The sequence below is a fragment of the Plutella xylostella genome, chromosome 19 (genome assembly GCF_932276165.1).
Source record: "Plutella xylostella chromosome 19, ilPluXylo3.1, whole genome shotgun sequence".
Classification (NCBI taxonomy): Eukaryota; Metazoa; Arthropoda; class Insecta; order Lepidoptera; family Plutellidae; genus Plutella; species Plutella xylostella.
The window spans coordinates 1,927,848-1,945,839 of NC_063999.1; the positions used below are offsets into that span (position 1 = coordinate 1,927,848).

Sequence of the window (17,992 nt, forward strand, 5' to 3'; positions counted from 1 at the left end):
ATTGACAAAAGAATCGCTACATCCTGGAAAAAATACTGGGCTAATAAAGACGTATTTAAAAGTGACCTACCTATCCACCTGAAAAAGAAGATCATGGACAACACCATACTACCAACTTTATTGTATGGCTGTCAATGTTGGGCCTTAACTAAAACTGTCATACGCAAAATTACCACCTTCCAACGAGCAACTGAAAGATCCATGTTGGGGCTGAAACTAAGAGACAGGGTTAAAAACTCAGACATTAGAGAGTTTACAAAAGTGACGGATGCAGTAGGTATGCTCTGTAAACTTAAATGGAAATGGGCCGGTCACATCGCAAGGGTAACTGATGGGAGATGGAGCGAACGAGTCTTACACTGGTACCCAAGAGACGGACACAGGATGCCTGGTCGCCCAAGGAGACGCTGGCATGACGACATCGTCTCTGTAGCCGGCCACACATGGACAAGACTTGCACAAAACCGAAAAGAATGGCTTGACATGGAGGAGGCCTTTACCCAATTTTGGGTGCCCAAATGAAAAATAATCATTAGTTTAATTATACACTCATTTTATTTGATATTATATTATGCATGCACAATACAATTTTCACGGACATTTTAAAATTATTTATGTAAGAATGCATGTTATCTAATTAGTTATTATTAATAGAACATTTTATTAGATAATAATTATTTAATCTCATTGTGATTACTATTACCATTAGTGAATTGATTATTTGAAATTTATGTTTTATTTAGTTTAAATCAAGTGTAAACTACATTGTAAACATTTGGAAATAAATGGCTTTATTTATTTATTTATTTTATATGGGGTGACGACTTGCGAAAAGTGGCTGGATATGATTGGAATTTGGATGCGGAAAGCTAAACATCGCATCCCGTGGCGTGCTTTGGGAGAGGCCTACGTCCAGCAGTGGACTGCTATAGGCTGATGATGATAAGCACGCCGAGACTGCTATGACCTATTTAGTACTAAATTGGGTACAAAATTATAATCTAAATAAAACTTTCCTCAGAACAATGACCCCCCGCATCGTGAGTGACAGACAGATGGACATGCCGTTTTTATCCTAAAATCAATAATCAAAAACCTATTAGCGTAATAAGTTGGTCTCACCCGCTCTGTAGTGACAGACAGATACAGCTGCACTTTCCATGCTCCTAATTGATAGGCTAAGATAAGATGTAGAGATCAGAGATGTTATGATTATGACATAACTTTCATCCGACCGAATGGCGTAGTGGTTAGTGACCCTGACTACTGAGCCGATGGTCCCGGGTTCGATTCCCGGCTGGGGCAGATATTTGTTTAAACACAGATATTTGTTCTCGGGTCTTGGATGTGCCCGTAAAATGGCAATAGGCCCGCCCCCTATTACATTGGGACTAACATAACACTCTGGCGAAAAGTGGGTGCAGCAATGCACCTCTGCCTACCCCGCAAGGGAGTACATTGGTACAAGGCGTGAGTGCGTGTTTTTTTTTTTATAACTTTCATCAATATAAGTACAATTTTTTTTAAATATAAAAACTAGATAGAATCCAATAGGGAATATGCATGCATTTTTTATATTCTTATTCGATAGATTTACATTGCTTTATTATAGTAAAAACAAATTCAACGCCAAAAAAACAATAAGATTCAAATAAATGTCAAATATTATTTTTAATAAACTTCGTTATTCCAAAATTATGCCTCCATCAATATTTTTGATTATAATTTATTTTTGACCGAGTAAATAATTGTAGAAAAGTACAAAAAAAACATAAAAAAACCTTAAATTTCTTTTTTTGGTGTTGAATTTGTTTTTTTACTATAATAAAGTACTGTAAATCTATCGTATAAGAATATAAAAAAATACATGCATATTCCTTATTCAAAACTGGTTCAAATCGTCTGAATGTCGGTCTAAAGTTAAAGTTCATGACTTATCTCAAAGATTACTTGCTCGTTATGAAAGAATAAAATAATTTAAGCTTTAAAGAATGTTGTGTCAAGCAATACTGTGTCTTATTTGTTGCGTCTTAAAGTACTAAGTGTAAACAATAAGCACTTGTTCAGTGTGATATATTATTGAGAATTATGGTTGCTATTCAAATATTGACAGCTGCATAACATGTTTTTGATTTTAACATAAGCTTTATTTATTTATAAGTAAGTAGGTAGTATAATAAGTTATTTTGAGTATTCGGTGCGTGATGAAGATAAATAAATAGTATTTAATACATAAAGTACATTATTATGAATGTAAGAACTGAAGTTAAACCTCAATTTACTTACTAAAAATACTTATTAAATCTACAAATTAGCGCGTATAAATGATACTGTAGACATATTCCTGGAAATATTTTAGTAACAACGACAAAAACATAAATTCTATGTAAATTGTTATCATAAAGTTATTTTGGTACGAAGTTAAATTTTATTAATAATGGTGAATAAGTAATTTGCTTCCATGTGTTAACTTGAAGCTACGTGTTGCCCAGTTTCTTATTTGATAATAATAATAAATATGTGGGGGCATATCACACACGGCCATCCGACCCCAAGCTAGGCAGAATCCGTGAAAGGTGTGGGTGTCGGACAGCTGATGTATAGTATTGTGTAGATAATAATCTACACAAATACATAGATAGATACATACTAAATATAAATAACAACACCCAAGACCCGAGTACAAATATATGTCTTTAACAAATATCTGCCCCAGCCGGGAATCGAACCCGGGACATTCGGCATAGCAGTCAGGGTCACTAACCACTACACCATTCAGCTGTCAAGGATCTCTAAGTCCTGCTTACAATTCTGTAAGTCTTAGATATAATGATACACGAAAAAGATGGTGTGTCACATACAAAAATAAATAAAATCTGTCCTCATTTTGCTTTACAGTCAAGTTCAAGCTAATGACAACCATTGTACCAATGAATAGAAGTGTGGATATTTGTCGAGACGTTTCTTTTGCACTGACACTCCATCTTGTTCATATTAAAATATCGTTGTCTCTCGGAAACTTTGATAAGTACTTACAACTTACCTTTACCCCATTCGCAACCGCTAGGTTGTGTGTCTCCCGCGCCATACAAATTTGCGTTTCGATTTCACTTCTCGATAGGTGAAAAAACTCGCACTCGAGGCACAGATAGATAAATAGGTACGAGTGTAAGTAATCCAATCAAAATGTATTTATAGTATCGGAAGTAGCTTTGAACACCGGTAGCTATTCAAAAACAATAATTATAATACACACGTTACGTGGCAAGGAAATGAACGGTTTTCCAACCACATCACACACAAGATCATAGCTACCTAAAACTGTATAAAACTTAATAGATTTTTAACTTAAACACAAGGATAATTAAATAGCCATATAAATGTTTAATGTTGCCAAACAAAAGTCGTGTTACGGGTTAATATAGAACTAGTTCATTTCGTTGGTTATGCCTCATTTTAGCCCACATGTCCGCAGCAATTTTTTCACTGATCAATATTAAAACACAAATAAAGAAAGAAAGAAAACATTTATTTGACACATTGAACAACAAAACAGAAAAAAAGAATACAACTAAAAATAACAATACAGGAAATAGTACAATATATTACAAAACAAACAAACTACGTCGTCGACTAGAGCGTCAAATCGGCACCAGCTCAGCATATGCTGTGACCAAAGAGGCCACAGCGCTGGTTTTCAGCTGGCCCTTAATCTTGGTGACCTCAGAATAAATAAATATCAAAGCATATGTCAGTAACTACATAGTAAATTAAGTCACACTACCATTAAATTTTTTACTAGGAACCAATCTTTTTCACTCTCTTCTAGCTTATTGTTAAGTAGGTGTTTTCGGTATAGTTTAATACCGTTCTCAGAAAATAAACTTGGAAAATGGGAAGTTTATTTTATTTTAAAGAAGGTACATTTTATTATGATCCACATAATACATAATAATATACAAAACCGACTACAGTAACAATAAACAGTAATATTGTGCATAATTTCTAGAAATTGCAGCCGTTTCTACTGAAACCGCATCCGGCTACTAACAATGCCCAATGGATGGACTGTCGGCCGAGAATTATTCATATCTATTAGTTCTGTGCAAGGATGTATGATTCTCGAAGAAACGAGACTACGTTGAAGACGTTTTTTTCCAAATAAAAACTTACTAACTATTAAGTTCATGCAAAAGTTTATGCATAGGGCATACATGATTCATACTTTCAATCGAAGGGCAATACATTACCTAAGTATGGAACGGTTTAATTCATTTTCACTTTTAAGTTAAACTCTAAAATAGCTTTTAAATCCAAAAGAGCAAGGAATTATTTCCTTTGGAATATGAGAGCATAATTGCAATAGGAATCGATAGAGATTTCTGTTTTAAATTGCTTTCAAGTAAAATCGTTAGTCTTTTGTAAACGTTTCCGGTCAATTAATAAGGTGCAAATTGGCCGTCGACTACATGAGGTGGCAGTAGACATTTCGCTAGTCAGTCATTATTTCATAACTTTATCTTTCTCTTGGGAATAATTAGGATGATAAAAAAACTATACACTACGGTACTCAACCGTAATAACTAAATCATTTAAAAAAAAAATCTCTTTCGTGACTATTTACAATTAGTAGGTAGCAGTGGATTCAATTGAAAAGAATAGCTTAAAAATAATTGTTTTGTCGTGATATTTATTTGACCGCCGCCGCACGCACACTTTTGCTTTCCTTTCTATTTCTTAGGCTATATTAATTTTATAATTTATATTAGGAGGTAAAATCTGGTTTAGACCCTGTTTCACAATGTCTGGTTAGCGGCTACCTTTGTATCCAAAATTCCAAAATTCAATCGCATTCGCAAGGGGCATGTAAGGTGTCACTTTCTATGGTTTCTTTATATATTAAATTTTTCCTACCTCTTGTAATGAATATTTTTTCAATATTGATCAATGTAAACTAAACGTAAACTTAGGTAAATACTACTATTTATCAAAATTAATTAATATGTAAATACCCTATTACTACATAGGTATTTACACTTATCAACTTAGTTACCGGGAACCACCCGATTATACATTAACATTCTCATGTGAACCTAAAATAACAAATTTGTAACCCGGTTACCATTAATTGTACTTAAAGCTAAAATTGGATTAGGGCAATAGTTAATCGATATCTTATATTTATAGATGGTGAAGAGAAACCTTATTTCCTTTCAAAACTTGTAAGTGAATGTACATGAAAATATACGACTTATTCAATCAACTTATCGGTACAAGTTTTTTTTCTCAAAATCATCATCACAACCCATCACGTCCCTACTGCTAGGGCTCCGGTTTCAGGCCTATGGTATAGAGTCCACCACGCTGGCCTTAGACATGACTTATTTGTCAAAGTCAAAGTCAAAATATTTTTATTCATCGTATAAATATAACATTTTCTGATGAGTAAATTTTTACAAACTACTCTCCGTTCGGATAAGGAGCTCTTTCTGTCTTAGGAGAAGAACGGAGGCAAGAAACTCCTGAGCCAAATGAATGAATTTTGAATTGAATAAGTACCTAACTAAGTATGTACGGTGGCCTGCGCCTAAAAGTATACAGGTGGAGTTTTTAAAATAGCGATCTCAAGCTCACATGCTGCTCAAGCACATCCACATAAACACTACTGCTACAGTCATCACACACAACACGGCCCCGGATTTATAACAGATGTAGCTGGTCCCTTCATCATCAGGGATACACGGATAAATTATTGAGATCCCAAAATTTCCAACCCACGATGTCCCAAATAACATGAATAAAGCCTTACCCTTTCAGCGGACCATGCACGGGTTCGTTATCGACGTCGATAAATTCGTTTAATGCGCTTTCCTCCAATCACAGTGCCATATTTATAGCGAATAGCGATGTAGTGCCGTTTATCTACGTCGATAACGAACCCGTGTAGCGACAGCAGGCCTGTTTAAAGTGTATGTTACCAAAGTTTACAAGGGAATTTAAGTTATGCCGTCAAAACAAACAAACTAAACTAATGTAAACATCCTATCACGGTATGTTTTCTGGTACCAGGATTAAATTCTGTAAGTGTATGGATAGAATGATTAGTAAAATCATAGAATAACGAGTACTAGTACTACTGTACAAACTTGTTATTGTATGGTTAAATGTACCTACTTTGTAATTTGTTCATACATATTAATGTATATTTTTTTACGATTTATAAAAATAAAGTTAATACTACTTATCAAAAGTATCTTCGTCATAAAAATTACGAAAATACCTACTCTTCAACTTTTTTACGTACCCCGATGTCTGACAGAAATATATATATTAAATAATAATTATAAATATTTACTTTGTATTACGTAGAATACATAATATTATTATGATTTGTGATCTTAAAGAGGACGTAACTCACCATTACATTGAGACCACCGAGAAACCTTCTGTAAGATAACTTCCGTATTCAATTTTACAGGTTTTGCAACACCCTGTATATAAAATATTCCTATTCTCGATGTAGTTGTATCTGTGCCGGCGCTAACTTCAAGTGACATGGTAATTATGCCGCTGCCACGATTTTCTATCCACCCACTGCTCATTTCATAATTAATCTAACAGCCGTGACATGTAAATTAGTTACATACCTACCTAACTATTTATTTCTTAACTAAGTTATGAATGATAGATTACTATCGATAGATACCACAGCCCTACGTCTCAACATTTTTAACACCCGGTAAAAAAGAGAGGTGTTATCAAAAGAGATGTACTTCAGTACCTACCTAGTAATAGTACAAAATTATTCATTTAAATAATAACGCCGATAATAATGACAAAGTTATCTAAGGATCATTCTTTTATAAAGTTTATAGATTCAAAGCGAAAAGCTTATGTAGAGTAGGTATATAGGTAAGGTAAGCACTTTTTAACCAATAAAATTTCAGTGCTTGATTTCTGCACTATTTGTTTTCCTTTCTTTCTCGACACCACCTGTATAAGCAGTCATATTTCTGCTCCAGTCCGAGGCAAACGTGATAATTTATGCGCTGCCACTGTTTTCTCCGCGCCCACTGCCACTGCTGTGGAGGGTTACTCTATACTGACGAAAAACGAACGAACGAGAGATGTCGTGCAATCCGCAACTTTATTGCAACGAGATAGAGTCGTGGCTCGAGCAGCAGCGGTCCGTAAATTAGTTTTTCGTCACATAGAGTGAATGAAATGCAATTTATTACTTACATTATTTCTGATGTATATTAATGCAATTAGGGTGGGAATTTAATTGGTTATAGCCTCTAGTTTGCCACGCTTTAGTATCACACTTTCGATATTTAAGTTTAGAAACAAATGAATCATTGCCAAGCCACGGGTTCAGGGCTAATAATTGATTTTGTAATACATGTTATAAGTACAGTAAGCTGCAAAGAAACCTACCCCCGTCTCAGTAGCAATATCACTAAAAAGGGTCGTGTTTCTATACATATTACATACATACATATGCAACTGTACCATACCTAACTATATTAGCTATATTTTTATATTTAAGGCGGTTACAAAAACTAACTAGCGTCAGGAAATCGCCAATAAAAGAAAACATTTTTATTTTACTCTTTCAACAATAATTATGTATCATAAGTACCTATATCAAATTAGTCCGAAGCCAACGACCGCTTGTAAGTAGTAAGTACAAGTACGTTAGTAAATTTAACATGCAAGCTACAGAGCAAACATTTGATTCATTGCATTCCTTGTTCACACAATATCGCTTGTGATGAGACAAGATGTAATAGTTAAGTTGGTGCGGCTATTTTTAATCTTGGTTCCGCATATTATTTTTTTCAGGATAGTTCATTTTATTTTTATATCAAGCACTATTACCACCTGTTACTTCATACGTTACCTCTATGTAACATCTATTGAAGGAAGGTAATAATTACCCGGAAAGAAAAATATATACCTAGGTAAGTATTTAATCTTATTTCCTGAAATTACAAGGTACGAGAGTCGAGAAGTAGGAAAAGCAAACATTGAATGCTATAAATTTATAACATATACATTCCATTAAATACATCCCGGTACACGTAAACCTATGTCAAATAAAATAAATACATTATTAGGTAGTTTATTACAAAGCAATCAAAATACATAATTATGTAATAAATTTTTTAAGCTGAAATTTCAAAGGTGCTCAAGGAGTTTCATTTGCCATTACGTGTTTATGTTTAGTGATAGTGGCATAGCCTTTGTGAAATAGTAATATATTATATTAATTATGAGTATTGAATAAATAAAATATCAATTTCAATAGATGTCTGAACTAATTTATAATTAAAGGTTTTAAAAAAACATCTGCAGAACGCCAATGCGTAAAAAGTGAACTGTCAATCGTGTTCGTGGTTAATTCAACAGTTACGATTGGCTAGGCCCAGCGATCTATCTGCCGATCTATTTGTTCAATGAATTTCCTCATTTCTTATTGGTCTCAGAAAATATTCGTATATTGCTTAGTACATTCGTTAGTAGTATAATCTTTAGTAACTACACTTGACCCAATTTGATTTGATCATAAATATCCTTCCACCCAAAGGTGTCCTGAAAAAATCGCTTCAAGCGATAAGACCGACCATTTTTTACCTATGTGTATATGTATGTGTACAAATCACACAATATTATTATATTTCACAGAATATTGTATTCATATTAAGTATACAATATTCTGTGCAACTTTACTGTCATTTCTTGGGATGTCCCTTGTTATTATAATCTAGAATATTCTAGCACAGACACTCCTGTCAAAATCATCTTAGTTCCTTCATCGGCGAACAAAGTGTGGCTAACCAGACCACATGACATATTTCAAGGCTAATTCAATTAAGTATATCAAGTATGTGTGAGTGGAGCGCGCGAACGACCGAGTTCTGAGGGGGAATGCATTAATCGGTGGTTTTAATTAATTATGCGATAAGAAATGTGTTTTAACTGTTACCATTTATAGTGGACATCATAATTAGCCCATAATCGTCTGCTTCACGTTCTAAAGGACCATTCACGTGTCATTTATAAGTAAACACAGTTGTAATGAAATTCATTTTGGCCTTATTCTTATTACTGTAAGTATTATTTCCTACAAAGGCACTGAGAATTCAATATATTTTAGGGACGAGAGTGAGATACAAATAATACTCGAATAAAATCCCGTTTCCGTTAAAATGTGTTTTTTTTATGTTTAACGCCTCATGTAAGAATATTTCAATTTAAAGCAGTTGAGTATGCTAATATTATTAATAATTTTCAGATTCACTTCGCCCCTGATGTAATTTAACGACACAACATGTTCTTCTTCTTCTTCCTTGCCTTATCCTTATTTAGGGTCGGCTTTGTTGGTCATGTCACGCCATTTTACCCTATCCTCTGTCATATCCTCATTCACTCCACACTCTCTCATATTTTCTTTCACGCAATCAAGCCACGTCTTTCTTGGTCTTCCTCTCTTGCGCCTCCCGAAGGAACGACACAACATGTTGTTAGGCTCAATAACAGTTTAAAAAAGAGGACTTTGTTAATTCGTTTTTTACATATAAGGAAAGTTGCCAAGTGAACAATCCCGTTACAATTTAATAAGATTTTTGAAGTGTCGCATATACCTACTCAACTGAAATGTATGGAACCAATTAGGTACTATAATATCTTAGGAACAAAATATTCTATAAGTAATATTTAAGTATAATACATCCAAAAAATAGGCAGATAAATTTATATTTATAATAGGTATTTTTATAACATTTAATTATAAGTTACATACCTATATTATAACTGGCATATTAGATAGAATGGACGTAAAATAGTATATGTATACAGTTGAGGACATGAATAAGACTAAATTTTAATATGTTACAAAGTGAGACATCAAGATAACTCTTTCAACAATACCAACATAATTTAACTATATTAAATTGGAGATGGCGCCTTGTCTCGTTAAGCTTCCATATTTTATTTATTTTTGTTGTTATGTGTCTTTTGCAAGTTTACTATTAATTACAATCCGTCCTAACTAACATTATAAATGCGAAAGTAACTGTGTATGTCTGTTTGTTACTCTTTCACGCAAAATGTACTGAACGGATTTAAATAGAATCTGGTATATGCAGATGGTCTAAACCCTGAGAAAGAACATAGGCTACTTTTTATCGATATTTTCCCACGGGGAAACCTTTTAAGGCGAAGCGAAGGTCGCGGGAACAGCTAGTGGATTATAATTATCATTGAATGAACCATACTGAAGTAGAATTCTTAACCAGCAATTAATTGGATCAATAAATAATTAACAGTGTTATCTTATCATTAGGTTAGGTACTATTACATTATGCTACCTACCGCATAGCAAAGTTACCTATTCTTCATTTTATTTGCCTAGGAAATAATTATTGTTAAACAATTACAAATAACTAGATCAGGTCTCTATTTTACACTTACTAACTGGAAAATCAAATATACTCTAAAAACTTCTGAAATACCTTGTTCAGAGTTCAGAGAGGCGTTGGAATCTTCTTAAAAAAACATTACCCTCCTCCTTCGGCAGTCGGGTAAAAAACAGTGGTCCTAAAACTTTTAAAGTGTCAATTTTCAACAAAATAACTCAACAATCAGCAGTGTCACTAATGGATGTGCCTTCCGATCATATTGTTTTTTCAACCACGATAAAATTATATCAAACATTCAGAACAATAACAAAAATTCAGACAAACAGCATATTTATTTCTCGCCTGCGCTCTCCTTGTAAGGTTTCAACATTATGTGGTGTGTTTTAGTGCCTGGAGGGTTACTCTATACTGACGAAATACGAACGAACGAGAGCTGTCGTGCAATCGGCACGTTTAATACAACGAGATAGAGTCGTGGCTCGCGCAGCAGCGCTCCAGAACTTTGTTTTTCGTTATAGATATAGAGTGACCCCGCTGGTAACCTGTCCAAATAAACTATTGTCCGCTGGACCAGTTTATCCTGCATTTTATTTAAATAGCCGCACAAAAACTCGTCCTTTTGTGTTAGTGACAATTGGAGATTGTTAGTAGACACGGCTTAAGTTAGTAACATTAGAATAAAAATAAACAACAAACATAATATGGCAGAAGCACGAAAATTTCATTTCATAAACTCTTTATTTATTTATTTATTTATTTATTTATTTATTAAGCTTACATATTAGTTGTAGTTTTACAATGAGTCCCACAAAACTGTTTGTATACAATTTGCCTGTGGGATCGGAGTCTCTTATACTAAACAAAATACTTTTTTATGTTTTAGGTATTGTTATACATAATTGGTAATATCACAACAAATAATAAAATTATAATCTGAGGTGAACTTGTATCAAGGTAAGTTAAGCAAAAAATATTTTTTTAATTTAGTTTTAAATTTAGATAACATAGGCTCTTGTCGTATATCCTGAGGTAAACTATTAAGTAGGTACGGTATTCTTTTTTTTAGAGTTCTATCACCATAATAATTATTAACTTTAGGTACCTCAAATTTACCCTCAGATATAGACCTTGTGCCGTGTTTATGGGTAATGGGATGAAGGTAATTATTACAGGTTTTATAATTGTGAATGGCTAATAGATATTTAAATTTAACAGTGACTGGCAGAATTTTACATATTTTATACAGTTTTTTATAATTATCTCTACATTCTAATTTGGTTTTTGTATTAACTAGTAGCTTTAAAAATCGAGTCTGCAATGTTTCTAGTTTATCTAAGTAGGTTTTAAACGTTAGCCCATAACAATCAAGAGCATAATCTAAGATTGAATCGACTAAAGCAAAGTATAAACATTTTAACGTGCTAATAGGAACTTTATAACTTAAATGATAAAATTTACCTAATAATATCCTTAATTTATCGCTAATATATTCTATATGTTGAGACCATGAGAAATTATTATCAATCTTTACACCAAGGTAGGTTACACAATCTACTCTTTCTATTGGTTTACATTGACAATTAACCAAATTATTGTGGAGGCAGGAATAACTATGTGTTACTAAAGGTTACTTTAACTGAGTTGAACTGAAGGAATGAAAGCCAAAAATCTCGCGTGGCTAAATGAATATTGACTATGACTGCGAGCTTCCGAAAGCGAATTTTTAGCTCCAATTTCGCAATAGTCGGTTAAATCGTAACCAGGGAAAGGTTGGCCAATTATACGTCATCTCCATATTAAATTCTTGACAGATTTGTCAAAAGTCAACCACTAATACCTGGCTATGCTCTAACCGACTATGGAGAAATTGGCACCTAATGTGTCCAATTTCACGGGATTCAACTGGTTATGCCAGAATAAACCAGCTGCCCTAAAACAAATAATTAACAACACAAACGATTCCTAAACGAATAGATAGTCTACGTTAATAGTAAACAAAGACTTTGAGATCACCAGTGTGTGTCAGTCACCTATCGACCTATCTTATTTATGTTTTACCGCGTAGATACAAAGATGATAAAGGCCTTTGAAGTCGGCCATTTGTTTTCGTAATGACGAATGTTATTATACTATTAAGTAATGAAGTTCTTTGACTGAACGCGTGTATATTTTGTAATGCGGTAATCGGTTGTGATTGATTTGTGTATAACGGTCTGTTGCCGAGAGTCTGGTTGAAGTTAAACTCTGATTTATAAAGACCCAAACTATAATTCATAGACCGTATTGTTAATTTACTACAAGGTTAAAATTGTCTTTGAAACACACGAGTTTTGACTCATTACGTCAGTCAAAAGGTTGAAATTTAAAAAAGCTCTATGAATTCTCTCTAGATATTTTAATCGCAAGACGAACGTACTTTATAGCTATTTACTGCACTGTAGAGTGTGGACCACAGATGAGATACCCAAATTACCTACTGAATTTAAAATATAAATATAGCGAGTAGCGAGCAATATGAAAATTTTATATAAATCTTGACCTCTAGCTAATTTGAAGCAAAGTTCACATTTTACAACCCGCGCCAGCTGTAGGAATATTGAAGCAAAAGTTGTTTCAGCAAGATATTCCGTGTTCTAATGAAAACTCCGGGAAACCAGGACAAAGACTTTGAGAATATTATATTTAATTTTAACAGAATAATTCAACGTTTACGCTAAATAATTTTCTTGGTCCACCTCAAAAGTCTGAGGTCAAGACCTCCGTTGTTTAAAACTTTTCAGTAAGGTTCCTACCGATTCAAATACGTCGGTCACCTCGGTGTCTCTGAAAAAAATTCTAGAGAGACGAATAAAAATTCGTGAATTATACAGATTTTTCAAGAGCATACGTTGTTTAGAATTACGATTTGTGTATCAACTATCTTTCGGACACCCTGTCCATATTCCTAACATGAGATACTGACCCCTCTAATTATAAAAAATAAAAAACACGTAATTCGACTAAAAATGGTTAGGTACTTTGGGATCTAATTCGATTATAAAACAATTATCGTTATTGACAAACCGGATCGCGGTTCTATTTCTAAACAACAAATAATTAAATACCGATCTATTAAGTATTATTGTTATTTTTTAACTTTTAAAATTATGCCATCCACGTTTTGCATAAATGACTGCAGGGAATCATAATGTAATTCGCACTGTCCAATATTTCTAGATCTTCTGCATAAGAATATCAAACTGTGATCACTATATTTTATAGATAGGTATACTTAAGTACCTAATTATGTCGATTCTGAAGGCACAAATTCAAATTTTTGAGCTGTAAACCTTATTTTTTTGTGTTTAAAATTTGACTCAGTGACAAGTTTCCGTACACTTGTCCAAAATTAATAATGCACATGCAGATCTTCACATGCGAATCATTAATTCGTAAGAGCCTTAAAAATAACACTTTCATTTTGCACCTTGTTCGAAAGAAATAGGACTCAATATCATGTGTCACATAATCGAAAACAACCGATCTGTCAAAGATTTCTATGCGCATTATCAATTTTGGAGCACTGTACCTAAATCTCATTTTCCACTAGCAATGGTGATTTACTGCCAGTTTCGATAACTCTATCTATCGATAGCTGACAGTTAATATCGTACGATTTTGACCATAGACTTAGTATATACTGGCGTATAGACGAACAAAGCGAGCGAGGGAAAAGAAAATCCCTTACGGAAATTTGGCAAGTTGGAAAAGGATAGCGAATCCAATGAAAATGTGACTGGTTTTGAATGACAGAGCGTCACAATTGGGCACGCGGAAAATCAACACCTTAGTATTTTGGATTTTTTGCGTACATCGTGGTTTATTTTCAGTAAATCTAATTGTATTCAACAATGGTAACATCTTCTGCGAGTGATTGTGGCGTTAATAATAGAAATAATCCTGAAAATTGCACATTTCACAGGTAAATACCAAAATAGTCATCACTGCCACGACGCGTTTATTTTTGGTTAAAATTTGTATTTTATCCTGTATTAAATATAAAATAATGCCAATGCTGTTGTTTACTTTCATATTTTGTGTATGTGGAAGTCCATTTGTTAATAATTTTCATGATTTTAGTGGATATATTTTTCATCAATTTATTTTACATGTACGCTAGGGATTGACTCAAATTAATCGATATCATTATCGATATTTTATCTTGAATGTTACCTATGAAAATAAATGCTAGCTTGCGTTTACCGTCTCGTATCTGAACCATTTTGTCAGGGCAAGGTACATCTTTTAACAAATAGGTACATAAACTAATTATTTTCTATAATTTGTCCAACAGATTCCCTCTATAGATACTATAATAAGACGAAAGTGGTTGAAATTAGTTGGACGCGTTGGTTGGAATCCAAAGAAGAACTCTACCATTTGCAGCAATTCGACTTAAGAATGAATGTAAACTTAATAATTTAGGAAACGAAACTGTAATGAACCAGTTAAATAAATAAATATGTGGTAACATCTCAAACACGGCCATCCGAGGCAGAGCCAGTAATATGGGTCAGACAGATGATATATCTAAGATTGTTCTGTTTAAAAGTCAATAAAATAAGGAGCGATGAAAAAAGTGTTTTTATTTTTATTTATGCATTTTTTTTACACTACGTCAAAATTATAATCTGGACAACAACAGTCTATGGAACAACTCTCTCCAAGGGTGGAACATCGAACTTCAATAACTTATCGATGGTCCTCCAAAGGAAAGAAAGGTACATCACTAGCTAATGCACACACTGAAAAATCAAAATTGGTCACGTTTTATCGAGCTGTCAGTTCGTCTATACCATTGGTACTCAACCTTTTTTATATAAGGGCCACAAACACGTTCAAGTCATGAGGTCGCGGGCCGCAAGCAATTTTTTTTTTTTACTATTATAGGGCGATGTAAACTATCGAATAATAAAATTTGCTCCTTCAGAAACCATACACATACGCCAACGAATCATCCAATCACCACAACATTTTTTTAAACGCTGTTTTCAGAGTTGTGTTTAGTAGTTGCGGCGATTTTTCTTTATTGTCTTCTATCGATTGAAAACAGTGCCTCGAAGTAGTAATTCACGGCTCTAGCTTCTTTTTTAGAGCTAGAGCTGTGAGCTGCAGCCATATCTGGTTAATATGGTGAATGCTCGATGGTATTTTTTGAGTGTTTGCTCAAAAAATCATTCACAATGATGATTCTCGTGCGAAAGGCGCGATATCGTAGTGCAAAATCTTTTCTCGATTTTTTTTCCACATATCTCATTTTGACCTTCTACGTCGAATTTATTAACTTCTAAATAACCCGCAAATAATATTATTTTCTCTGTAAACAGCGTTTAAACGTTTAAAAAAATGTTGTGATGATTGGATAATTTGTTGGCGTATGTGTATCGTTTCTTAAGGAGCAAAATTTGAAAGTTATAAAATAAATTTGGATGAATAACAAACATTTTTTGTTTTATGGATATAATCCCGATAATTTATACACAGAATGTACTTATAAATAAAATAAATAAATAAATAATCTTTATTTCAAAAACATTCTTACATTCTTGATATACAATTATATAGTAGAACAAGGGTCAAGTCTCTACTCCCTAAATAGGTGGAAAACCTGTAGCTTAGGATGAGTAGATGCTCTTCCCGAAAATATGGTACGATTATAAATACGCTTATAATTATGTACATTATTATATAACATTATTTGTGTAAGAATACTAGAGTATATATAATGCAATTTTAGAATTTAAAACTATAATAAGTAAAGTACTATAATTCATTATGGACTAAGGTTATTTTTATAAATTTTAAAAATATTACCTGTGATATAATAAGAATTTTTTTGAAATTAAACAATCAAAGTTCTCATTTTGTTCATTTAACAATAGTTTTACCTATATTCTCTATTATCTCTCATGGCACGCGGGCCACTGAGAAAGGCCCGGCGGGCCACATGCGGCCCGCGGGCCGCAGTTTGAGTATAGCTGGTCTATACGCTAGTATAATATACTAACCCCCTTATTCATAAAAAAGTTACTGAACGGATTAACTATTGAACTGTTCTGTCCCTCTCTGACAGAGAACAATTTGTTCTTTGACAGAGAGTGACAAAACAGTTCAATAGCTAATCCGTTCAGTAACTTTTTTATGAATAAGGGGGTAAGTCTATGATTTTGACACATAAAAAGTAGCATTCATGTAGCATTCTTGCACATACCTTGGAGTAAACAGGTGAAAAACTTGGGGGTCTACATGGACAATGCCATGACCTGGAAGACGCAGCTTGACGAGGTCAGTCGGAAGGTGTTCGCTTCTGCAGGATCACTCCGCAGACTGCGAAATTTCTTGCCCACAGCCACCAAAATTGTGCTTTCTCAATCCCTACTTCTTCCTATTCTAGATTATGCCGACTCATGTTATCCCGATCTTACCGAAGAGCAACTTAACAAACTTGAGCGCCTCCAGAATGTCTGTATACGGTTTATATTTGGTTTACGCAAGTATGACCATGTTTCAGAGTATCGCGCTAAGCTCAAGTGGCTCCCCATTCGCCTTCGCCGGAATACTCACATTCTTTCACTTCTTTACTCAATACTGTTTAACCCAGCGTACCCCGATTATCTCAAAGAGCGATTTCACTTTCGACATGAATCCCACAGCCGGGGTTTGCGTTCCTCACAAAACCTACGGCTGAATATACCACCCCATACTACAAAATTCTTCAGTGACTCCTTCACCATACAAGCAATCACTTTATGGAACGATCTCCCACTTAGTATACGGAAAGCACCGTCATTGGCCTCATTCAAAAGGATGTTAAAAGACCATTTCCTCGGCTCTTGAATGAAGATCACTATATCCTCTTTAATATGCTTATTATTATATATAAGTAACGTGGTATGTATTTTATTATATATTAATATATATTTTAATATATTATATATTATGATGCTAGGTATATAAATTATATATGTAAATATATTGTAGGTAGTATGTAAATATATTGGTATATTAAATATTTATGGTATATTCTTTATTCCTAGTACACTTTACCCTTCTTTACATCTAAATATCCTTCCACCCAAAGGTTGTCTGGAAGAAATCGCTTTAAGCGATAAGACCGCCATTTGTACATATGTGTTAGATTAAGTTTTGTATTGTTGTCCATATTTTTGTGTGCAAATAAAGAATATTTTATCTTTTTATCTTTATCTTTATCATTCTGTAAAATCGTATGAAACTACTGGCAAACAAACTTTCAGTTAGAGATGCCAGAAATAATCTAAGTAGGTATATTTTTTACATTGCAAAATTTTAAATTATCATTGTCTGAACTGAATATACCTACATGTAAATCTGCACCAGGGCTCACTCTGCACTGGTCGGTTTAGTCGCAAGTAACTTTCAATTCGCGAACAGTTCGCGCTCAGTTGACAAATACGGTCATCAGCCGTCAATCCATTTGGGACGCCCGTCAACTGTCAATGACTCGCACTGTACGACCTGTCACGACTGTCAGGACTGACTGCGCAACG

At 33.8% G+C, this 17,992-nt stretch overlaps 1 protein-coding gene and 1 long non-coding RNA gene across 3 annotated transcripts in view; both read left to right on the plus strand.

The window, feature by feature from the left end:
• The window catches only part of LOC119690525 (phospholipid phosphatase 3), a 78,097-nt gene that overhangs the window by 28,172 nt on the left and 31,933 nt on the right, over window positions 1–17,992 (plus strand). The window lies entirely within an intron of this gene.
• Window positions 14,095–15,042, plus strand: LOC125490038. The gene is made up of 2 exons (XR_007267409.1): window positions 14,095–14,385; window positions 14,758–15,042. It is a non-coding gene; the product is annotated as an uncharacterized LOC125490038 (long non-coding RNA).